At 39.5% G+C, this 25,266-nt stretch overlaps 1 protein-coding gene across 2 annotated transcripts in view; it reads right to left on the bottom strand.

Annotated features, from left to right (window-relative positions):
• GPCPD1 (glycerophosphocholine phosphodiesterase 1) overlaps positions 1-2,720 on the bottom strand; it is a 68,919-nt gene extending 66,199 nt beyond the window's left edge. The window contains exon 1 of one of the 2 annotated variants that reach the window (XM_077116154.1): positions 2,593-2,720. The gene's annotated coding sequence lies outside the window, so the exon portion shown is untranslated. Of the gene's footprint in view, positions 1-2,428; positions 2,449-2,592 lie in introns of those variants that run through there. The other variant, XM_077116161.1, reaches the window with a different exon arrangement.
• Between the last annotated feature and the right edge of the window lie 22,546 nt (positions 2,721-25,266).

Here is a 25,266-nt window from a genome sequence, read left to right as displayed (position 1 = left end):
GGAAAATCAAACAATTACTGTGATGTATCAAACAAAAAAATGGGTATAAGATCATCTCTAGATTTCCGCTAGACAAATGAGAAACTTACCTGAATTTAACTTTAATAAAAAGGAAATCAACTGGTTATTAAAAAATTGAGCCTTTTTCCCTTAAAGCTGTTTATAATAGTGGCTTCAGTAACCTGGCTGTAAACATCTGCAGTAAACTTACTATACAAACCTATATATACACAAGCACAAAAAACATCCAAAACCTCTCTCTAAAAACAAAAGCTAAAAAAAGTGTTATCTTACAATTGAATTGCCAAAAGTTAAGAAATCTAGTTTGATTTTCACCCCCGACCCCCAAATGAATACCATACCAAATAAAAGGCTGGGGAGCTGCTTCCCCAGCAGTTTACTCGATCATGGACAGTAGCCAAAATTCTGGTGCAGGATGGAAGCATACAATTTTGGCACCCAGCTACCACCAAAACAGTACTGACAAAGCAAAATCCTGTTGGTTTGTAACACAAAATCTACACTCCCTCCCATACCTCCTCCTCTTCCAAACTAGCAAAACATACCAACACAGAGGGAGATGGCCCTCTAGATAAACATAAAAGCATGAAAAATGCTAGTCGTTTATGCACGTGATCTGCCAATATAGTTAATTTAACCAACCCTCCTGACACTTCTTGAGATAGGTTTTACTGTTGTTATTTTAATATAACTCCCATTTTGTGATTCTTCTCTGAGATTTCTGAGTATCAGTTTAACACTATTTTTAAAGATTCAAGCAATTAGCAAAAATATGACACTTTAATTTACATTTTGAAAGTATTTCCAAGTTTACACTACCTGGCAAAATAATTTTTATACTATTCTTTTTGTTAAAGAAACTTTCCTAACACATAATGTGACTAGTTTACCAGCTTGGGGAAGAAAGTGGAAATTTAAGCAAACCAAAGTACAGGAACATTTAATGAGGAGTTCAATTGAAGTCATAGATATTTTTAGTTAAAGGGTGTTTTTCAGGCCTAAGAAAACATCTCTCACCATTTTCCTTCAATTTTTTTTTTCAAAGGAAAAAAGCTGTTTCCAATTCTCTTCACTCTTTCCTAGACTCCAGCAACTCTGATCATCATAACTATAACAGAGGAATATATGAAATGCCTATGTTTTCCCGAGTTAATTTTCTGTTTGTCCTGTTCATCCACCCTTCTAACCCCAAAATACTTAGAACAAATATTTTATCAAATGTATGCAGGCATTAATGAATTTTTATTAACAAAGGTCTTCTGGAGCAGAGTTCATCTGGCCAACTTAATTTCTTGATTAACTTTCTAAACGATGCAGTTAAATTGCTTCCAAATGTTTGCCATTTAATTTTATTATTTTCATGGGGATCAGTTTTTCTCCTATTTAAGTTATACACCAATATTTGACTCATCAACCTATGTTTTGTACATAGAAAATTTTACTGATTTCTGCTACAGTGAGATTTCCTTGGAAGTAATTATGTCTCCAGGCTCAACACTGCTAGGTCACATTTGCAGATTTAAATTTAGTCGAGCACACTGGTTCTCCCATTAGTTCTCAAGTCAAGAATCGATTTGGCCCCGTGCAATTTTACCTCTGTTGGCTTTATTTTGTTATCTGTACAAAAAAAGGTGATGAGTTGGGAAAAAAGACCAGTAACTTCTATTTAGTCTTAGGTAAGTCACAGCTGTCGGCAATGCTGCAGCAAGATGGAGAAAAAACACGCAGGGGAAGAGTGCTGGGTAGGAGCCGCGGAGACACGGGGAAGGCGAGGGAGAGAGAAAAGAGCTTAATAGATCATCATCCGGTCCAAACATCCCGCTAGGTTCGGGTCAGGTCTCCCGTTTGTGGCTACAAAGGACGGAAACAGCTGCTAAAGGTGAAGGAATCCCCGCGGCTGGGGAGAGGGCTGAGGTGGCAGCTAACTGAAGCTTCCACCTGGGGTCTTCAAAGTAGGAATAAGAGAAGCGCTCTGAAAAACGTGTGGGGCTTTGGAGAGAAGGGGCAGCTGTCTGGGAACTGTACGGAGGGCACAATCGAGATTGTATTCCCGGAACCTCTTCCCGGGAGCTACGGCACCTAGTGTTCTCAGAATGACTGACTTACACCGGCATGCAGCAGACTGCGTGGCGAAGCAATTGCAGGAAACAAGCAGTTGTCAAAATACTGCATTACTCAGGGTCAGACCTAGACAGAGGTGGAGGGTGAGGGCTGGCTGGGGAGAGGGACCGAGAACTGCATTTTCGGTGTTTCTTTGTTTCTTAACTTGCCACTAACACTAAGAATATTCGTGCGGATCCAATTTCCTATGCGCTTTGGTGTCTAAAATACCTCGCGTACCGCAGAGGGGGGCCAAGCTCCAGGCGGCCCCGCGGAATCGCCGCGGTGAACAATGAAAGTCGAATACCTGTAACCCAACGATTTACCGGAGAGAACGTCAAGGCCGCTGGTCCCCGGCTGCAGCGCCCGCGCCAGCCCAGGAAGCCGCCCGCCCGCCCGCCGCGGCCCGGCCCGCGCCGCCTTGACAGCTCCGCCCGCCACGTGAGCGGCCGCCGCGGCCGCCCGCCTCACCTGCCGGGTCCGCGGGTCCGCGCCGCCGCCGCCGCCGCCGCGCCCCACAGCGAGGGCCGCGGGCCGAGGTGCCCGACTCCCGCTGCCCGCGCCTCGCCAGCGCTCCCCCAGGCGGCCCGCCGCGGCGCCCAGCGGCAGGAAGCGACTCCGCTCAAACCGGTTTCAGCTGCTCCAGACCAAACCGCCAGGCCGCCCGGCGGGGCGGGGCGGACAGGGAGGGGGGTCTGACGTCACGCCCGGCGCCGCCCCGGCCAATCGGCGGCCGCGCGCGGGAGGCGGGCCGCGCGTTCCTGGAAAGGGCTCCGGTCCGCGGCTGACGCGCCCCGGGGCATCCCGGGCATCCCCCAGGTCTCCGGCTGGGCCAACCCGCGGTCGCAGCCGGCTCCGGCACCGAGGAGCCCCAGCTTGGGGTCCTCCAAACGCACCCGGGTCCCCAAGGCCGCCTTAGGGACTTAATGCGGAGGCTGGAAGTTGGTATTCTGGGTTGCAGTTTTTAGTTTTTCACGTTTGGAAATGAGGGATATTATCAGGCCTGATGTTTTTTTCAGGAACCTTTTGTTGCAAAACCGACGGCCACACTTAGATCAAATCGTTAAAGTTGAAATGAGAATGAGGTGACCGAGGTTGGCCGAGAGGTTTTGCCTTTGCTACTCAAAGAACGGACAGTCTGCCCCTCGGCAGCTTTCCCTGGAAACTAGATAGAAATGCGGCATCTGTTCCCTCCCAGACCCGCTGAATCAAATCTGCTTTTAACGAGATCCCCAGGTGATTTATATTCAAATTGAAGTTAGAAGGACCTGCTTTAAAACGAAAGGACCTTTTCCTGCAGAAGATGAAGTCCTTTCTTTTCTAAAAAGTTGGCCCTTTGCACCGCCACCCCCCAAAATTTATTCACTGTTTTGATGGCTCCAGAAAAATGAACCAACATTTACCTGACTTAAATTATTAACCTTCCCAGTGTCCGAATTTTTCTGGTTAACCTCTCATGTTATCGGAAAGGCTTCGTTTAAGTCAAGTGAGATACAGAATATTTGAAGATACAGCTTTTGAGGGTAAGTTGAAGGACTCACAATAAGCTGCAGGTTAGCTGGAATGGATGAACTCTAGACAGAGCTTCCAGACTTAGCAGTCAGGTTGTTCGTGACATTTGATGTTTGCGCTTGGAATTGATTCTAAGGTATTCCTCACTTTATGCGGAGGCTGGGAGTTGCTATTCTGGGTTGCAGTTTTTAGTTTTTCCCGTTTGAAAATGAGGGAAAATTAGCAGGCCTGATTTTGTTTCAGGAATCTTTTGTTAGAAAAAATGGATGACAATGTCATCCATTCACTTAGTAAATAATTTTAAGTGCTATGCAAAGAATGCAATATTTCTCTCTTTTTTAAATGGTGCTCATTTTAATCGCAAATTTCTTAAAGAATTAAGATTTCCTGCTTAACGCTGTTGTCTGTTAAAGTTTGCTGTTTTTCATTTTCTTATAGCTTGGAGTTGATTTCATGTCTTTGTTGTTAGTCATACTTGAATGACAAATTTCTCCCATGATAGTTTGCTTCCTTTAAATGTTTATAATCTTTATTTTCCTGTAATTACCACTTAGTCAAGCTATTATTTGCCTCATGTTCATAGTCCAAATTGATGGACCTAATCTGCATTCCTTCCTGGAATCCTATTGAAATGACGGAAGAATTATACATATTCAAAAGGTCCCATCAATAGGCCAGAAACTGAGGAATTTCTAGAAGATTTAAAACAAGCCAGAGAATCATTGTGAATTTCCTTCTGTGCCTATCATTTTACCAAGTGTAATTTTGGAAATCTATATTTTATCATAGAATTGATTCTTCCAAGAATTTTTAGTTAATAGCACATTTTTTCATGGCAGTTTTAACAATTGTTAGCTTTGTTTTGTACTGATTCTTCTCCCAGAAATATTCTGACTTGGAAAAAGACCTGACAACGAAGAAATAAAAATTAAACTGTGAAGCAATAAAGGTATTTATTTGGGGTCTTAAAATTGCAATTTACGGAGCACAGATTCAAGTAACAACACAAATCATGTACCATCTTGGCATTTCCAGGCAAGGGTTTTTAAAGGAAAAGATTGGAGAAGTTGTTTGAGGTTAGTGGATATTTGGGGTACTCTAATTGTCCTTCAGGTTAGACAATTAACTGAGTTCTTTATTTTGCGGGTTGTGATGTCTGGATATCTTTAAACTTTTCAGGAACATTGTTGCTTGAGACTTTTCATGCTTTGGTAGTTTGTGATATCTGGGTGAGACCTGCCTAAGAGTAACCTCCAGAATGACCTGACATAACTGAGAAGTTAAGATTTAAGGAATGACTATGACTACTGAATCATTATTTAAATATTCCTTTTTTCTTTCTGGTATATTAGAGAGAGGGAAATACCTGAAATCTCTGAACTATAATTCAGGTGCCCTGATCTCTAATAATGATTGTAAAAAAAGCGTTTATCTTGTGCCTTTCTGATTGTAAAAGCTGGTACTCCCTTTATCCTTTCTTTTTTCTTTTCAAAGGTAACTTGAAAGGGCAAACCCACTAATGCTAACAGAGGAACTTGAATCAGCTCAAACCTACCTGTTTTAGTTTGCTAATGCTATCAAAATTCAATATACCTGAAATGGGTTGGCTTTTATAAAGGGGTTTTATTAAGTTACAAGTTTACAGTTCTAAGGCCATACAAATGTCCAAACTAAGGCATCCAGAGAAAGATACTTTGACTCAAGAAAGGTCGATGGCATCCAGGACACCTCTGTCAGCTGGGAAGACATGTGACTGGTGTGGCCTACTCCTTTGGCTTCTGATTTTCAAACAGTTTCCCTGAGGGCATTTTCTTTCCGCATCTCCAAATGTCTCTGTCTGTATCGAGCCTTTTCTGAAATGGTTCACTCTTAAAGAATTCCAGTAAGTGGACTGAATGGACAGAAGACACATCTCCATAGAACTACCTAATCAAAAGGTCCCACCCACAATTGTGTGGGTCACATCTCCATGGAAACAACTTAATGAAAAAGATCCCACCCAAATAATAGGTCTCCCCAACCTAATATCCTGGATTAGGATCCAAAGAACATGGCTTTTCTGGGGTACACAACAGTCTCAAACCAGCACACTAACATTAACTGTTTCCATTCCTTTACATTTCTAAGTTGTTTCTGCCTATACCTGCTATTGAGATGATGCTTACACCCACAATTGAAATTATAATGACTTCATCTCCTCTTGTTAGAGTCCGTAACAACCTTGAACTCTCTAGACTCCAGGAGATGGATTTTTAGGTCACTGGGCCATCTGCTCTTATTAGCTTCACACCTAGCAATAAACTTTCTCTCTGAAACCCTGGTATCTTAGGAACTGGTAATTTGAGCACGTAGGGCATTGAATCCGCTGCCTTTGTCTTGTATCACTAACTCCATTTAAACTCTCTTAGCCATAGAAAATCTATTTTATTTCTTTTAACAGATTGATCAACTGTACTTGTTTCATGAACGATACATGAAAATGTGGGTATTCCCAGATATTTCATGATTACTCTACTGTCAGAAACTTTATCAGACTCAAAACCCTATCAGTTTTGTGTATTGGCGTGAGTGGTTTCTCTTCTCACAGGTACTACCCGTGCCTTGCCTTTTCTTTGCATGGGTCCATCGATAATTTTCCATATAACAGTCTGCACTACTTGTATTTTTTCATGTAGGTGATAATATATGGCTCCTGCAAAATTGTTATAATTTAGTCTTAGCATTTGGTTATTTTTTCATGAAAAGATTAACCATGTATAGAGGAAACCAAAGGAATGATTTATTTCCAAAGCAGTTTGCTCTTGAAGAGCATGGGTTGGCACAGTCCCAAGACCAAAGAACACATCAGGCATGGAGTTAGACATGAATTTTGTATTAGGATTTATGAACAGGAGAAAATTCTCCTTGGTGGTGGCTGTTCAGGAAATGGAAGTTAGCGTTCTGCAAGGGGATGAGGGTGGGTGCAAGGGACAGCTTCTAAGGGTTTAGGACAAGGACATTCCATAGGGTATGAGAACAGAATTTCAATAGGGTCTCATGACACAGGGGTTTGGAGATTTGTTATCAACATATCAGGGAAGAGGAATTTAAATGTTTTACAAAATAAGTGGTTTATGATACCATCTGTACATTGTTTTCCTCTTTGAGGAGGTCTCTTGACCTCTAACTTCTGTCCAGGTCCATGGGCCGCTGTATGCAATAACTTCCTCTCAATATGGAGGGGGAGCCTGAGACCTGGGTTTCTACAGTGCCTCAGATGTGAGTCTTTAAGCCAATTTCAAATTGAACACAGCTTTTTGTGTATAGTTCTCCAAGCTCTTAAATGCAATATAGCATCAAAATGCTGCCTTGACCTGTTTCTTCATCAGTGAAATTGGAATTTAATACCATAGGGTGTTTCACATGAACTTTGAGAAGGGTCCCAGCCCTTAGCTCAGTGCCTACTGCTCGCTAATGCTGGCTCCTCTCCCAGCCTTCTTTGAACCTCCAGGAACTACCGACTTCATCAGATCTAAGAAGGAGCTACAGATTTCATCAAATCTAAGAAAGAACTACTAATTTCATCAAATCTAGTATGGAACTACCAATTTCATCAAATTTAAGAAGTTGACTGTAAGACAATACTAAGAATAAAAAATAAAAAGCTGCCCTTCAAAACATGATACTTCCTTACAATTTAGAATTTTTAGTATTATTGGTCGAGGGTGTACTTTTAGACTTATTTAGATTTAAATTTTATCAAGTATCACTCTTTTGCACATATCAAAGGGAAGATAAATTATTTAGTTAATCCTAAAACTTCTTTGCATATAGAGCCCAGCCTTGAATGACTTTGCCATGTCCTGGTTTCTTCAAACAATATGGTCCAATGACATCAGTGATGCAGCATTTTGTTTAAAAAGAGTGCTGAAATATTATCCCTGGGATTTTCTCCAACACACTATTTTCTGTTGATCAAGTTTTGGTGCCATCTTTTCTTTTTTTTTTTTTTTTTTTATGCTGGAGAAGATGCCACAAAGATCTAGAAATAACAGCCAGAAAACTTCCGGGGTTTGCAGCCTCTCGTGAGGCACCAAAAAAAACAACCATGTTGAAATGTGCCTTGGGGATGACAGCTAAATCAGGGCTGCTGCCTCCTGGCTAGCAGTAATTTCAGAGAGGTTAAAAGTTAGAATGGATGAAATCAGGTAATACCTACCCTGCCTAACTCAACAGAATTGAGGAAGTAAACCAATTGTAAAATTATATGTATATAAATCTAGGGTATCCTAGGGATATGTATATAAATCCAAGGAAATCTAGATTTCTCTAGATATAAATTTAGGGAATTTATATGTATATACATTTATACATATATTAAATATGTATATAAATCTATGTAAATATGTATATAAATCTAGGGAAATCTAGATTTCCTTACCTGTGATTCAAATCAATCTAATAAAAAAGCTTCAAAAAATTTTTGTTTAATGGAAGAATGAGCTAGAAAGATTTGTCAATTACTAAGAGTCTCCTACCCCACAAAAACTAAGGGGGAAAACACCATGTTTTCACAACTGATTGGAAAAATCTCCCATTAAATTTATTTTAGATATTTAAATTTTTTATTTTTTGTTACGTTAAAATATACATAACATAAAAATCATTTTAACCATTTTTAAGTTTACAATTCTGTGACATTAAATACATTGACAATGTTATATAACCTTCACCGCTATCAATAATCAGAATATTTTCATTATCTAAAACAGAAACTTGTACAAATCCATTAAATTTTGGCCAAAACCTTTTTCATTTATAAATAAATCATTTGTAGATGACTGACCGCAATAAGTATTAGTTCAAGTGTTTATGTTTAGTTAGTATAGCGTTCTACAGAAACATTCCTGAGTAGTAAGCAACTGTTTATAAATGGCTCGTATCTGGTGAATCAGGATATCAAAAAGCAATCTCTAAAGAAAAATTACCATGTAAAGCATAATTACAACTCTAGAAGCTGTATATCCTCTGGCCTTTTTAGGAGTCAAAAGCTTTTAAGATTAAAAAAGCAAAACCTGTATCAGAAAATACTGGACAGAGCCATTTTATTTCCAACCTGTTCCATTAATATTATTATTATTATTTTATCTTTCCAAATGTCAAATGCTTCTCAGTTTTGTGCTTTCTGCATTGAAGTGGATTCCCCAAGGGAATTCCCTTTACTGCTCAACTTGTTCAACAATTTGATTGGCTATCGTTTTAGTAAAAATATTGATGATTATCAACAGAATGAGCAACTGTTTTCAGACCAGATCCTTACTCTGAACAAAAGGAACTGTAGCCTCATGTCTGCTGTACATCCAGCCTAAAAAGTACAGTTGCAAAACTCCAAGCTGGCAGCCTAACGAGGTGAACTGGCATCAGAGTCAGGAAGGCAGGGTTCCTGGCAATGGCGGTGCATTTGTTATGGGAATGGTTTAGATGGAGAGATTATAGAAGATGATTCTGCAATCCGTTCTACTCCCAACTTGCTGGCTCAGGAGTTATTTTACTTTAAAATGAAAATGAGAGTTTTGTTGGACCACTTACCCAATGTGAGGTGAGAACTTGTTGCTCTTATTCGTTATATTTCTCTTTTACCTCTCTATAATCAGGCCTGGCAGGACAGAGCATATTGATCTCCGTATCCTAGAGAGCACTGAAAATTTCAGAAGAAAATTCTAAGGGAGTATGTCAATTTTAGAGGCCAATATTTCGTGTACTATTAATAAAGCAATACCATGTGGATCCATTAGAAAGCAGGGGTTCAGCTGCTTTCGATTCCGGGGTTGTGTTCACCAGCCACCCACAGCACTTTGCTCTGAGGAAGTACTGCTCTAATGGTCAACAGTGATATTTGTAAGGTGACTTATCTGACCCACGGTGTGGACCTATGGCCACACCATTATCTTTTTCTTTGAGTCTAATTTTCAATGCACTCCTAGAATGGCGCAGCCCCCGCCAACCCCCTATTACTCAGCTGTCCTTGTCGTCCATTTCATGCTTCTTGCCTAGCCCAGGTAGGACTCTGAGTTTGTATTCCAGGACAACCAACTAACTCTTGATTGTCTAGTCCTGTGGGTTAAAGGGAACCTTTTCCTCTTTTCATGAAAATCTGTGAGTGCTATGGCTCTGGCCTTACTATGTTTTCCTACAAATGCAAATCCCGACCTAAAAGGTACTGATCATCCAAACCACTTGGGATTCATCAACATTGCCATACAATCAACGAGACTATATATAAAAATAATAAAATTCTGTTTTTTAAATAGTTAAAATATTTTCTGAAGGTAAAGGACAAAAACCCCAAGGACTTATGAAAGTGACAGCAGTCAGAATTCTAAGGCCATTTTCCCCTCCCCCAGATTTAACTACTAAGCACTTTGAAGTCAGGCTAAGTGATCTTCATTTATGGAATACAAACATTATACCTATGATTCATGGTCAGAGAACTAAATTATAGTTAGTATAATCAACGAAAATCCACCAGAAATGGAAACTGTGTCCCAAATTATTTTATCAACAAGCCAACTATATGGAAAGGACCATTAATAAATTCAATGAATAGTTGGTTTTATAGACATTCATTTTACTGCGTTTGGGGAGGCAAGCTCCAGTAAGGAGTTTATGACAGAATGCTTCTATAAGAAAATGACGTCACAGTCTGATGAAGCTCATCATTATAATCAGTGATTACTTCTTTAGGCCCCAGATTGCATTCCGGAGAAAAACCATTGCCAAGTTGCCAATTCATGATTCAAATTGTAAAACTGTGGCCAAAACAACATCATATAAGGCAAATAGCCAAAATTCCTTTTGTACAAGTATCAAAATTCATCTGGGAAATTTTAAGGAATTCAAAGACCTAAGAATCTTGTAATACCCAGATATTTCTCTGTCTTCAAATTAGTGCTGATTCAGCAGTACACCAGGCTCAGCCAGAGATTCTGTAAAGCTTGCTGCTCTTTGCCGGTCTTTTTAAGTCCTCTTGGTGTATGTTGACACATGCCAAGTTCATGTTGTGAACTATATCATGAATATGTATTTTCAGAATACTCTCCCTTTGCTTGGTTCAAATAATTCTCTACTTTTGTGGCCTATAGCTATAACTTGCCAAACCCCAACCAAAACCATTCCGCTGGTCCTAAAGAACACCTACGGCAATATATAAGATTCTACAAAGGTTCCATGCACTAAGGTAACTGTGCCAGTTTGAAAGGATTATGTACCCTAGAAAAGCCATGTTTTAATCCTGATCAATCTTTGAGGAGGAACATTTCTTCTCATCCCTATTCAGTGCTATAGATTGGAAACTTGATTAGGTTATCTCCAGGAAGATGTGGCTCAAAAAACTGTGGGTTAAACTTAATTAGATGGAGACATGTCTCTACCCATTCTGAGTGGGTCTTGATTAGTTTGCTGGAATCCTATAAAAGAAGAATTATTTTGGAGAAATCTTCAGAATGCCTCAGAACTATGAAGCAGAGAGTCCACCAGCCAGTGACTTTTGGAGATGAACGTCTCCCAGGCAGCTTCATGAAACAAGAAGCCAGAAGAGAAAGCTAGAAGACTTCACCATGTGTGCTTCCACTTGAGAGAGAAACCCTGAACGTCATCAGCCTTCTTGAACCAAGGTATCTTTCCCTGGATGCCTTAGATTGGATATTTCTATAGACTGTTTTAATTGGGACATTTTCTTGGCCTTAGAACTGTAAACTAGCAACTTATTAAATTCCCCTTTTTAAAAGCCATTCTGTTTTTGGTATATCACATTCCAGCAGCTAGCAAACCGAAACAGTAACTTTCCAAAAACTTGCAACCTCCAGATGGGTCCCTAGACCAGATAAGTCGTAAAACCTAGAGGGCCCAGCCTCTCCAGAACATCAGCTAGTTCCATCTACCTACCCCATAGTATTGACAGCCCCTTCCAACATAAAAAAGTTAAAATGGCCATAGCTCAAATACCCCTAAAGAGCGGGATAGAAAGATCAAAGGTGATGGTGGAGTTATGCAGAGAAGGTAGGGTTTAACAAACGAATATGATTGCTGAATCATTAAATTGGTATTTCTTTTAGTCCCCAGTACCTTAGAGTAGCTAGAAGTAAAAACCTAAAATTGTGTAATTGTAACCCATACCAAACTCTGAAATCTGTTCTACAACTAATTGTTGTGCTGTGCTTAGAAATTATTTGCTTTTTTGTATATATGTTATTTTTCACAAAAAAGAAAAAAAATCAATTGTTATGATAAAAAGAAATATTTATTCCTTCTATCCTCCAGTGTTATGGAGCAGCTAGAAAGAAAAATCTGAGAGGATGGTATGGTAGCCCATGACAAACTCTGGAATCCACCCTGTAACTACTTGTTGAAGAGTGCTTTGAAAACTGTAACTTTTTTCTTTCTTTGCTTCGTATATATGTTACATTATACAATAAAAAAAGTTTTTTTAAAAAAAGCAATCCAAATTATGTGCAACTCATCTCGAAAGCATTTTCTTACACACATCCTCATCCCTTCTCCTTAGTTCCTCCTTTGTGGGTATCACAAAAATTTGTTTGGGCAAATTTCAAGGACAGCTGGGTTCAACTGGATTGAATGGATTGATTTCTGGTTTTCAAACCCCACCCTAACCCCCATTAGATTGTAAATTTCTTAAAGGCATGACTCTTATTTCTATAAGTCTCTGTATCTAGAACAACGTTCAGGGAAAGTATTTGAGAAATTCTACTGCCTGAGGAAATAAAGGATTGACTTCCAAAGCCTATCTCTTTTTTTGTAATTAGACTCAGCAGTTGAAAGATCATTTAATCTTTAGTGGAACTTGAAGGGATTTCAGAATAGCAAATCATTAATCTCAGATGATTATTTAAATTTGGCACAGGGTTGAGCAATAAAGTACGGTTAGAGCTTCCTCCCCCCCATCCTGTTTCCAGTATGAAAGAGGGCACTCTGTCCCATGCTGATGGGGTCTGCCATCTTGCTGTGCCACCCTAACACTACTGTGGGCTTATGCTGAGGGTTGTCCTTTGGTTCTTGAGATCTGAGGGAAATGTGAGTTTTTCTTGTCCAGACTCAAAAATGATCCCCTTTGACCCCAGGTCCAGAGACTCTCCTGCCAACCAGCAGAGCAATCACTCCACCATTCTGTGGTTGTCTGCTTCCTGAGTTTCTAGTCTCAAGATTCCTCAACAATTAGAAAACCACAGAACATTACTAAATGATAAGAAAAAGATTTGTGACATCTAGTTCTGGAAGGATGTGAAGAAATGGGCTCTCTGACACACTACTGCTGAGGGTGTTCATTGAACAACTTTTTTAGAGAAAAATAGGATCATAGCAATGAAAAATTTAACTGTGTGTAGCTTTCAACTGAGAAGCTGTACTTAGGAGGCTGTATATTTATAGATATGCTAATGCACATAAAGCATTAAATCACATAAAAATATAAAGACACAGCTAGATTATTCATGGAGCATAGGTTGAAATTGCCAAAAATTTTTAACAAAATTAAAAATTAGGAGTCACATAAACACCCTTCCATAGGTACTGTTTACCCAATTGATGCTCATTTATTTACACAAGAAGTACTCTGCGGCCACTGATGGAATGCCATCATTCTTTATGAATGCACTTGGAAATATGGCAGCAGTCCATTGATAAATTTTTTTAAAAATCACAGAGTGTATGGTACAATCCCATTTTATTTTTTAAAATATATATTGATATATGTGTGTATTTATAGAGGTATGTGTTATAAAATTTTTTAAAAGACTGATGTAATGCACATGAAAGTAGTAAAGTTGTTGCTTTTTTGTCTTCTCAATTTTTCAAATATTCTATGTGAATGTGCTAATGTTTGAATCACAAGAAAGAATGAATTTTTTACATTTAAGCAAGCTAAACCACAAGCTCATCTTCTCAGTACTGAATTACAGTAACAAAGGAAACAAAAGAAAACAGTGGCATGGGAAATTTTTTGAAACAAAAAAGAAGTATCACTTCTTGTTTTCAACATCCCCAGACAAATCAGCTAGGGAACGGCCATCTACACAAAATGGCATGTATTTGGCATGCAAAACGCTGTGGGCGTGTTGAGCACCCAGCCTCTTTCCCGCTGCACCCACCCAGAGGAGAGGTACCCAGTTATTTCTGATAAACTGCTTCAGGAAGCACCTGCCCACAGACTGAACTTGGAAGAAACTCATACGCTGTCCTTGTCCAGCCGTGAATTTGCTGGGCTCAGCACTCAGGAGGGAAATGTTTAAAGACACCATGTGTCCCATGGACATCCTATCCACAGTGATAAAATACTTGGAGTCTTAGCCACATCACAGCACATAAGAGAGACAATGACCAGCTCTATAATACTCCTGCTCTAATTTGTTTTTTGTAATTGATTTGCATGCATCAATATACCACCTAACCTTCCATTATACTCAAAGGAGAACTGCATTTCAATTATTGTTCAAATGCTTCATTTCGGAAGCTGGGACTGCCCTTCATAAGTAGTATCAAGCCAGAACCCAAAGCTCTGAACAAAAATTGTTAGCAATTAGAAGAATTTTATATTTTCTTCTTTTTTTGCATATTGTGTATTTTCTAATGTTCTACAATGAGCATCTATTGCATTTGAAATAAACAATAATGGCTTGCCAGGAAATGGGCTATAAGTTCTATATGCATTATCTTATTGAATCCTCACAATTATCTTGACATACTATCATTAACCCATTTTACAGAAAAAGAAACAAAGGCTGCAGAGGTTAAATAACTCCCCTGGCTCAGTTCAGCGGCCTGACTATACAAACCGCCAATTGTTAGGCCCTCGGGTTTATGGCCTTAAAATTGAGATAGTATCTGCTTCATCAAGTGTAAGGATTAAAAAAGGATGCCAACTGTGAGGAACTTCTTAAATAAACAGTTGGCCTAGAGAAAACTTTCAATATGTTATTTTTAACGTCCCTTGCCGTCGTCAGGTACAACTATGAAAGTAGAGTTCAGGGAGCACCTGCCAACAAATTGAACTTGGGAAAAACTCACACACTCTCTGCGCCCAGCTGTGAATTTGCTGGACTCAGGTCTCACGTCTCTCCTGCAGCACTCAGAATGGAAAAGCTTGCACTTGGTTATGAACATCGCCTCCTAATTCCAAGTTCAAGTTCAGGTCCTCAGGTTGGTGACTTGAAACCATCCATGGTGGGAATATCTACCCCCACAGAAATTGGAGACTGGCAAACACTACAAATTAGGGCCTCCCCCCCCACATAAATCTGGTTATTAAACATTTACCACCTGACTGTTTCTTCTAGATTGAAAGATATAGACAGCGATCCATCTCAAGTACAGGTTTTATTTATTTATTTATGCAGAATGAATCATAACTTGGCTCTGTAAATCATAAAGTCTATTTTCCAAGCTGCAATGTTAAGGAATTCCAAGAATGGCCAGAAAAGCCCCAGAGAAAGATTTTTCCCATTTCAGCATTTCATTCTGATTAGGGAAACAAAATACAGCATACACAACATCTTTGGTTGTTGATGCAGGCTTTTCTTTTTCTTTTTGTTAATCTCTGTGCTTCCTGTTGCTGCCACAAAGGGTTCAGATTAATATTTTATGAATAGCCCGTTTTGTGTGGCATATTTGTGACTTGGTATAGGTATTTCATTAATCAAACAGTGTTTCTTCTTCGGCGGACCTATATCTTGTAGGAATGCCTGACATACAGAAATTAAGATATTTTTATCAAAAATAAGGCAGTAGTTGTCAGCCTTATTTCAGTGGTTTCTATATTACTGTTGGAAAGCTTCCTTATCCTCCATGCTAACATTTAGGCTCTCCCTTATTATGGATGAAGAAATGGGGAAACTTTTTGTTGGGGCTCATTCAGAAACTCCAGCTTCAACCCAACGGGGGACAGGAGGTAAGGGTCCTGCTTCTCCCCTTAGATCCCCAAGCCACTGGTCACATTTTCCAGTGGGTACCAACGTGACCGCTTTCCTTGTGTATTAGTCACATGGGTCAAATTGCCCTACTTGTAGTTACCCAGGCTGGGAAACAAAGCAGGGCTGGGTTCTAGTGGGCTCAGCATCAGATACCTGACCAGGAAGAAGGCAATCAGCTTCTCTCGGCAACATCAGTTTGGTTGACCCAAAAAGCTAGCTATTTGGGTCAGTCCAAGTCCAAAATGAGTCCAAAGAGGAAGTCAGTAAGAAGAGGAAGTGACCAGCAGAACAGGTGTACAGAGGGAAGCAGAGAGTTCCAGGAGGATGGCAGAATAGGAAAGATTGACTTCAGCCCTGTTCCAAGGAAAAGTTAGAGAAGGGACAGGAGGGCGACAGAGATGGTGATTCCAAACTGTAGATGACCCAGGAGAGTCTTCTGCACCACATAGGGTGGCTCTGGTTGCAAAAGCTGAGGAACTGAGAAGCAGAGAACCAGAGCCTAATGCGGAAGCACAGAGCCCACAGGAGTGCAAGCACGGGGAGATGGGGACCAGGACGGAAGCCAAGCCATGTTCCTTGAACGCACCACCCTCACCAGTGCAGCCCCGCCACCCGAGACTCACCCCACACCCCACGCACCGAACCCATCACCCGCCCCCACTCCCTGCACTCCAAGTGGCCCCTGCCTGGCCATCTCCTCATGCGTACCCACCCCCAATTCCCACCCCAAGTGCAGCCTAACCCACCTCTCCTGCACCCGTCCCGAGCACTACTTCCCCCTCACTGCTCCCTGTAGGCCATTGTTAGCGCATAAAGGCTGTGGGCACTAACCTCCACACCCAAGCTACACCCGCTCCCCAACCCCCCAGCCCATAGTGTCGCACAGCCTCACCCCCCACTCCAGCTCTGCGCACAGGTACATCAGTTCATGGCACTCCTAGACCCGTGCATGCACAGGACCCCCAGTCACACCCCACAGCTCTGGGAAAGCACGAACCTACACAGCTAGGTCACATCTGCCCCCAGCCCATGCAGGCATAACACCTACCTGCTGCCATAGCTCTGTACATGCGCACAAAGGGCCCTGCCCTAGACCAAGCACACACAGGGCCACTCTCCCCCCAACCCACAGACCCATGCACCTGCACAGGCACATCCTCCCCACCGCGGGGAGCCCACGTTCACAGGCACCAGTGTAGCATCCCCAACCTGTGCCTATACCTACCCTGCAACACATCACCGCACTGTTGTGCCCCTGCCCTGTGCCCTGCATCCTACTGTACATCCATCCTGCAAACACAAGACTTTAGACTACTGAAGGATATCAAATCCCAAAGTAAATCAATCAAGAGATTTACATGCAGCGAAAACAACAGAAGATCACTTAGCATATCACAATGCAGACAGATACAGCCCAGCCTAACGACCAAATTGAAACACCAGAGGAGATACAGACATTGGAACAACTAATCAAGGATGTTCATATACCCTGCTAAATAAAATAAGTGGGATGGCTAATGACATAAAGGAGAGCAAGAAGACACTAGAAGAGCATAAAGAGAAATTTGAAAGAATAAATAGAAGAATAGCAGATAACACAGAGATTAAAGATTCTGTAGATCAAATAAAAAACATACTAGAGACACACAACAGCAGATGTGAAGTGTCAGAAGAAAGATTAAGCAAGCATGAGGAAGGATAACTGATTCTGAACACTCAAAACAACAAATGGCAGAAAAGATGGAAAAATTTGAATTGGATGTCAGGGAAATGATGGACAAAACAAAGTGTACAAGTATAAGAATCATTAGCATACCAGAAGGAGAAGAGGGAGTAAAGGGCTAGGAAGAGTAGTTGAGGATATAATGCGGGAAAACTTCCCAATCTTTATAAAGGACATAAATATACAAGTCAAAGAAACTCAATGAACTCCAAGTAGAATAAATCCAAATAGGCCTTCCCCAAGACACATACTAATCAGTCTGTCAAATGTTGAAGAGAGGGCGGGCCACGGTGGCTCAGCAGGTAAGAATGCTTGCCTGCCATGCCTGAGGACTCGGGTTCGATTCCCAGTGCCTGCCCATGTAAAAAAAAAAAAAAAAAAAAAAAAACTGTTAAAAAAAAAAATGTTGCAGAGAAGCAGAAAATCCTGAAAGCAGCAAGAGAAAAACAATCTACCACATACAAGGGAACCTATATAAGACTGAGTTCAAACTATTCAATTGGCACCATGAAGGCGAGAAGGCAGTGGTATGATATATTTAAGATCCGGAAAGAGAAAGACTTCCAGCCAAGAATTCTGTACCCAGCCAAATTGTCCTTCAAAACTGAGTGAGAGATTAAAATTTTCACAGACAAACAAATCCTGAAAGAATTTGTCAACAAGAGACCAACCCTACAAGAAATACTAAAGGGAGTTCTGCCAGTTGAAAAAAAAAAAAGACAGGAGAGGGAGGTCTGGAGGACAATTGAAGAGTACCAGGAGGGGTAACTTAAAAGATAAAAAAGGGAAAGAGGGAAAAGAATATATAGAGCTGGCAAATAAAATTAAAAAGCTAAGATGGTAGATTCAAGAAACGCCTTTTCAGTAATAACTTTGAATGTTAATGGACTAAATTTACCAATTAAAAAATACAGATTGGGAGAATGGATTAAGAAATATAATCCTATATACTGCTTATAAGAGACTTGTCTTAGACACAAGGATACAAATAGATTGAATGTGAAAGGATGGAAAAAGATGTTCCACGCAAGTTGTAACCAAAAGGAAGCAAGAGTAGCTATACTAATATTGGAAAAATTAAACTCTAAATGTAAATACATCATAAGAGACAACTCAGGTATTTACTCACCACCTTTCATCTCTCACTATTTGAGGGTTGCTTCTGGAAGCATCAACCGCAGTCCTGCTGATCTGTCCCCCAAAGGAGGCAGTGGCCAGAGGACAGAAGGAAGGCACAGGAAACCAAACGCCTTTAGGAGAACAGTGTGCAGGCGATTCACCCAGGGCTGGGGAGTGCTGGTGCTGAGTCCTCCTAAAAGCAAGCTTTATCGAACAGGAAGGCTGTGTGCGCCTAGAGCTCCTGGAGCCTCAACTGCTATAGCTGAGTCGTCTGAACTGCCCTGGTTCTTGCAATTCCCAAGGCTTGGTTTTCAGCTATTTCTCCAGCTTTCTGAGCTACGCCCCCAACCCAGGTCAGGGCTTCTTCACTTTTTAAATTTAATTTTATTATTTTTTAAAAGAGTAGTTGTAAGTGTATAGAAAAATCCTGCAGAAAATACAGAGTTTCCATATATTCCCCTATTATTAACACCATGCATTAGTGTGATATGTCTGCTATAACTGATGAAAGAAAATTATTAGAACTATATCGTTATGTACAGTCTGTGGTTTACAGTAGGGTTCATTGTTTGTGTTGTGCAGTCCTGTGCTTTTTTGTTGTTAGGCATTTTTTTTCAATGATCATGGTGATGAATACACAACTATGTGATGATATTGTGAGCCACTGATTGCACCTTGTGTGGACTGTACATGTGTGGAGATTTGCCAATAATAATATTTAAAAAAATGTTTTTCTAGTAACATACATACAACATAAAATTTCCCCTTTTAGCCACATTCAAATATATAATTCAGTGTCGTTAATTAGGTTCCCAGCATTGGTAGAGATGGCAGCACAGCATGGTGCTTCTTAGCTTTAACATGGAGATCAACCAATGGGAGAGCTATTACTCTTTATCACTTGTAAGCCAAAGAACATTAGCTTACACCAGGACCCATCCTTCTGGAGGGATCCCCATACTCTCTTCCCCAAGGCACTTCCCAAGAAGCTTTGCCTTAACAGCCCCACACGGTTTTCAACCTTCCAAATCCACATTGACACCTGAAGTGCAAACTATTTTCACTATTGCACAGAGCTTTTTGTGCGAACATATTTTAGCTTACAGGCCAAGAAGTGCTGGGACTGAAAATTTTATACTTAATTAGGCTTGAACCTCTCATAACATTTTTTGCATGAGCTTTCTGAACTCACCAGTTGTTGCTGACAGCAAAGGTAGAAGCGTGCAGTGGCACGTGGCATGTCCCAGCCAAGAATGCATAACCTGAATCCAATCTTAAGAAAACATAATCCAAACTGAAACAGTACAAAATGACCGTCCTATACATTTCAGAAATGTCACTCCATTTTTCTTCGTCTTTGAAAGACAAGGGTAAGCAGAGGAAATGTCAGAAGTTATAGGAGACTAAAGAGAAGTAACAATTAAAGTACAATGTGTGCTCCTTGCTTGGATCACGTGCCAGAAAAAAAATTGCTCTGAAGGATATTATTGAGATGAGTGATGAAATTGGAATATGAACTGTAGATTAGATAATAGTATAGTTATCAATGTTAAATGTCCTGTATTTGATAACTGTACTGTGACTAGGAAAATATCCTTGTTCTTGGGAAATACACACGTAAGTATTAAGGAATAAGGGATATGATGAATGCAACCTACTCAGAGATGGTTCAGAAAATCAATAACTTGTATATATTTGTGTGTATGTATATATATGTGTGTGTGTGTGTATTATATATATATATAGAGAGAGAGAAGTGTCATGAGTCATTTGGATATTTTTCAGAAATCAAATATAATTATGGGATGCCCTATTATATAAAGCCTAGATCAGCACTTCTCAAACTTTAATATGCACACGAATCCCCTGGGGACCTCGTTAGAGTGAAGCTTCTGATTCAGCAGGTCTGGGTGGGTCCTAAGATTCTGCAACTCCCATGGGATATGGGATGTGATGCTGCCGGTTCTCTAATCGTTTTGAGTAGTGAGACTTGCCACAGTCTAGCCACAGTGAAGTGTGGGGTGATGCTCAAGAAATATGTCATTTTGTAGTCTTTGGCGTCTATGATTTGTCACCTGATGTTCTTGGGTTGCATAATATATTAGCAGATGCTCTGCGTGGGACACTAGCCCTACTTCAAGGTGATGCCAATACAAGTTCTTGAAAATTACACGTGTATCTAAAATCATAGGGGCATCTTTTATACAAGAACATTAGTTACTGTAGATTACTTGCTGTTGCAAACCTAGATTTAAATTGTGCACCGATGTAAAGTAGTTAACAAACCACACCCTGCAATTGCACAGTCCTTTTTATACAATGACTCATGACAACAAACCCCAAGTACAGAAAATATTTGCATAGAAGGTAAATATTAAATGTAAAGACGATATTCAACATCCTTGATTTTGATTTCACTTACATGTTTCCATGTGTCATTTGTGGTGACCTTGGATAAATTAACCTCTTATGCTATTTCTATAGCTAGTAAGCAGAAAAAATATTTACAGCCTGTCAGAGATGTGGTGAAAAAGTGGGTTTATAAAAGCTGGATGCAAATACAGAGATAAATTTTGCACAATATTCCAGGTCAGGTAGGTGTTAGACTGACCTAAGTTATACTATGTCCATTTTCACCTATGCAAATCTTTCTTTTCAGTGTGTAGATCCCATACAACTTAATCTTTGGGGGAAATGTATTCCCTTCTCCAGCTTCAATTGCTAAAAGGATAATGATTTGTATTTAAATATACACTGTACAATTGTAGTTTAGAATTTCAACAATTGCAGTGTGATGTATTAAATTTTTTCTGTTATCAATTGAACAAATAGAGTTTGAAAGCATTTATGAACAACCAGATCGCAGCTTTCATATGCCTGTCCCTATCAGTCACACTTTGTATTCCTGTGGTCACTTGTTATAATTGGTGAGAGAATATTATTGTAATTTCACTATTAACTAACTCCATAGTTTCCATTAGGGTTCACTGTTTGTGTTGTTCAGTTCTATGGTTGTTGTTTTTAAAAAAAAAATTGTTATTTACGTAACTTACATATCACCTAACTTTTCCCTTTTAACTGCATTCATATATAATTCAGAGATGTTAATTATATTCGTAATGTTGTGCTGCTATCACCACTATACATAACCAAAGTTCTTCCATCACTCCAGATAGAAATTCTGTACCAATTAAGAATTAATTCCCCATTCCTTACCCCTACTCTGGCCCTGGCAAAATTGTATTTTAGTCTCTGATTTTGTGAACGTGATAATACTAATTTGTCATATCAGTGAGGTCAGACAATATTCCTTTTGCATTGGCTTATTTCACTCAACATGATGTCTTCAAGGTTTATCCATGTTGTCACGTGTATTAGAACTTCATTCCTTTTCACAGCTGAATAATATTCCATTGTATGCATAGACCACATTCGGTTTATTCATGCGTGTGTTGATGGGCATTTGGGTTGCTGCCATCTTTGGGCAATCGTGCATAATGCTGCTGTGAACATTGGTGTGCAAATATCTGCTCGAGTCTCTGCTTTCAATTCTTTGGGATATATACTGAGAAGTGGGATTGCAGGTCATATGGAAATTCTATACTTAGCTTTCTGAGGAACTGCCAAATTGTTCTCCATAGTGGTTGCACCATTTTATATCTCCATCAATAATGAACGAGTGTTCCTATTTTTCCAAATTCTCTCCAGCACTTGCAATTTTCTGTTGCTGTTGTTTTTAAATAGTAGCCATTCTAGTGGGTGTGAAATGGGATCTCATTGTAGTTGATTTGCATTTTTCTAAAAGCTAATGATGTTTGGCATCTTTTCAAATGGCTTTTTAGCCATTTGAATATCCTCATTGGAGAAATGTCTATTCAATTCTTTTGGCCATTTTCTAATTCGGCTGTTTGTCTTTTTATTGTTGAGCTTTAGGTCTTCTTTATATATTCTGGATTTTAAGCCCTTATCAGATATGTAGTCTCCAAATATTTCCTCCCATTCTGTAGGTTGTCTTTTTACTTTCATGAAGTCCTCTGATGCACAAAAGTTTTTAATTTTGATGAAGTTCCAATTATGTATTTTTTTGTTGTTGCTTATGCTTTTGGTGTAAAGTCCAAAAAACCCACTGCCTAATACAAGGCCTTGAAGAAGTTCACCTGTGTTTTCTTCCAGGAGTTTTATAGTTTTGGTTCTTATATTTAGATCTTTGATCGATTTTGAGATAACTTTTGTATATGATGTGAGATAGGGGTCACCCCTCATTATTTTATGTATGGATATTCAGTTTTCCCAACATCATTTTTGAAGAGACATTTTTTTCCCAATTGAGTACACTTGGCACCCTGTCAAAGATCAATTGGCCAAATGACAAGTGCTGGACAGGATGTGGAGAAAGAGGCACACTTATTCACTGTTGGTGGGAATGTCAAATGGTGCAACCGCTGTGGAAGGCAGTTTGGCGGTTCCTCAAAAAGCTGAATATAGAATTGCCATATGACCCAGTAATACCACTGCTAGGTATCTACTCAGAGGACATAAGGTCAAAGACACAAACGGACACTTGCACACCAATGTTTATAGCAGCATTATTTACAATTGCAAAGAGACGGAAACAGCCAAAATGTCCATCAACAGACGAATGGCTAAACAAACTGGTATATACATACGATGGAATATTAAGAAGCTTTAAGACAGAATAAACTTATGAAGTATGTGACAACATGGATGGACCTAGAGAACATTATGCTGAGTGAGACTAGCCAAAAACTAAAGGACAAATACTGTATGGTCCCACTGATGTGAACTGACATTAGTGAATAAACTTGGAATATTTCATTGATAATAGAGTCCATCAGGAGATAGAAATAGGGTAAGATATTGGGTAATTGGAGCTGAAGGGATACAGACTGTGCAACAGGACTGGATATAAAAACTCAGAAATGGACAGCACAATACTACCTAACTGTAATATAATTATGTTAAAACACTGAATGAAGCTGCATGTGAGAATGATAGAGGGAGGAGGGCTGGGGACATAAATGAAATCAGAAAGAAAGATAGATGTTAAAGAGTGAGATGGTATAATCTAGGAATGTCTAGAGTGTATAATAATAGTGAAATGTACAATGTACAAATTTTAAAAATGTTTTTGCGTGAGGAAGAACAAAGGAATGTCATTATTGCAGGGTGCTGAAAATAGATGGTAATTAATATTTTAAAATGGCACCTTATGTGTGAGACTAAAGCAAAAAATGTTTATTTTTTAAAAATTTATATTTTCACTAGTGCATTTCCTAATATAATTTATGTAGATAGTTTGACTGAATGCCATAAGTACTTGGAGTCTCAGGAAGGACATGAGATTTTGTTAATTTGTCCAGAGTGATGCCCCGATGAATCCCAGAGTGATTTGATAAGAGAGTGGAAAAGTATTTGCAAAGCCCCCTTCAGGGAATGGTGAGAACGGGGAGAAATTCAACTTCCCCAAGTTGAATTCTTGATATTCTCACAAGCAGTGTGGACAACCAAAGCTATAGGTGAGCTCCCAGTCTTGGGGGTTATTCATATGAAACTTAACCCCACAAAGGATAGGTCAAGTCTACTTAAAATTTAGGCCTAAGAGTCACCCCCAAGAGAGCCTCTTTTGTTGCTCAAATGTGGCCTCTCTCTCCAGCCAACACGAGCAGTCTCACCACCCTCCCCCTCTCTGCATGGGACATGACTCCCAGGGGTGTGGACCTTCCTGGCAACATGGGACAGAGATCCTGGAATGAGCTGAGACTCAGCATCAAGGGATTGAGAAAAACCCTAGAATGAGCTGAGAATTAACATCAAGGGATTGAGAGAACCTTCTCGACCAAAAGGGGGAAGAGTGAAATGAGACTAAGTGTCAATGGCTAAGAGATTCCAAACAGAGTCGAGAGGTTATCCTGGAGGTTATTCTTACACATTAAGTAGATATCACCTTGTTATTCAAGATGTAAGGGAGAGGCTGGAGGGAACTGCCTGAAAATGTAGAGCTGTGTTCCAGTAGCCATGTTTCTTGATGATGATTGAACAATGATATAGCTTTCACAATGTGACTCTGTGATTGTGAAAACCTTGTGTCTGATGCTCCTTTTATCTACCATATCAACAGATGAGTAGAACATATGGAATAAAAATAAATAATAGGGGAAACAAATGTTAAAATAAATTTAGTTTGAAATGCTAGTGATAAATGAAAGTGAGGGGTAAGGGGTATGGTATATATAATCCTTTTTTCTCTGTTATCTTTTTATTTCTTTTTATGTTGTCTTTTTATTTCTTTTTCTAAATCGATGCAAATGTTCTAAGAAATGATGAATATGCAACTATGTGATGATATTAAGAATTACTGATTATATGTGTAGAATGGAATGATATGTTAATATTTTTGTTTGTTGTTAATTTTTTTTAACTAATAAAAAAAAAAGATCAATTGGCCATAGAAGTGAACATCTATTTCTGAGTTCTTAATTTAATACCATCAATCTACAAGTCTGTCCTTGTGCCAATGCTATACTGTTTTGACAACTGTAGCTTTGCATGAAGTTTTAAAATTTGGAAGTCTAGATCACAACTTTAAAATTCATTGTACTTTAATAAGAATTCTTACCGTCCAGTTATTCTTATCTGCATTGTGCTTAATGCATAAAAATCTAATTTAATTTTGTGATGCCACGTTCTCAATAACAAGGGGATTGAAAGCTATTAATAAATAGTACATGGAAAAGACATATTAATCCCTCTTTAAAGTGTTCTTTAAAGGACAGACAGCTGGAATTTCGGGCTGGCTGGGCATCTCTCTCT

The sequence above is a fragment of the Tamandua tetradactyla genome, chromosome 1 (genome assembly GCF_023851605.1).
Source record: "Tamandua tetradactyla isolate mTamTet1 chromosome 1, mTamTet1.pri, whole genome shotgun sequence".
NCBI classification, from domain to species: Eukaryota; Metazoa; Chordata; class Mammalia; order Pilosa; family Myrmecophagidae; genus Tamandua; species Tamandua tetradactyla.
The sequence above is the reverse complement of the archived record's forward strand: the minus strand, read 5'-3'. Positions and strand labels throughout refer to the sequence as shown.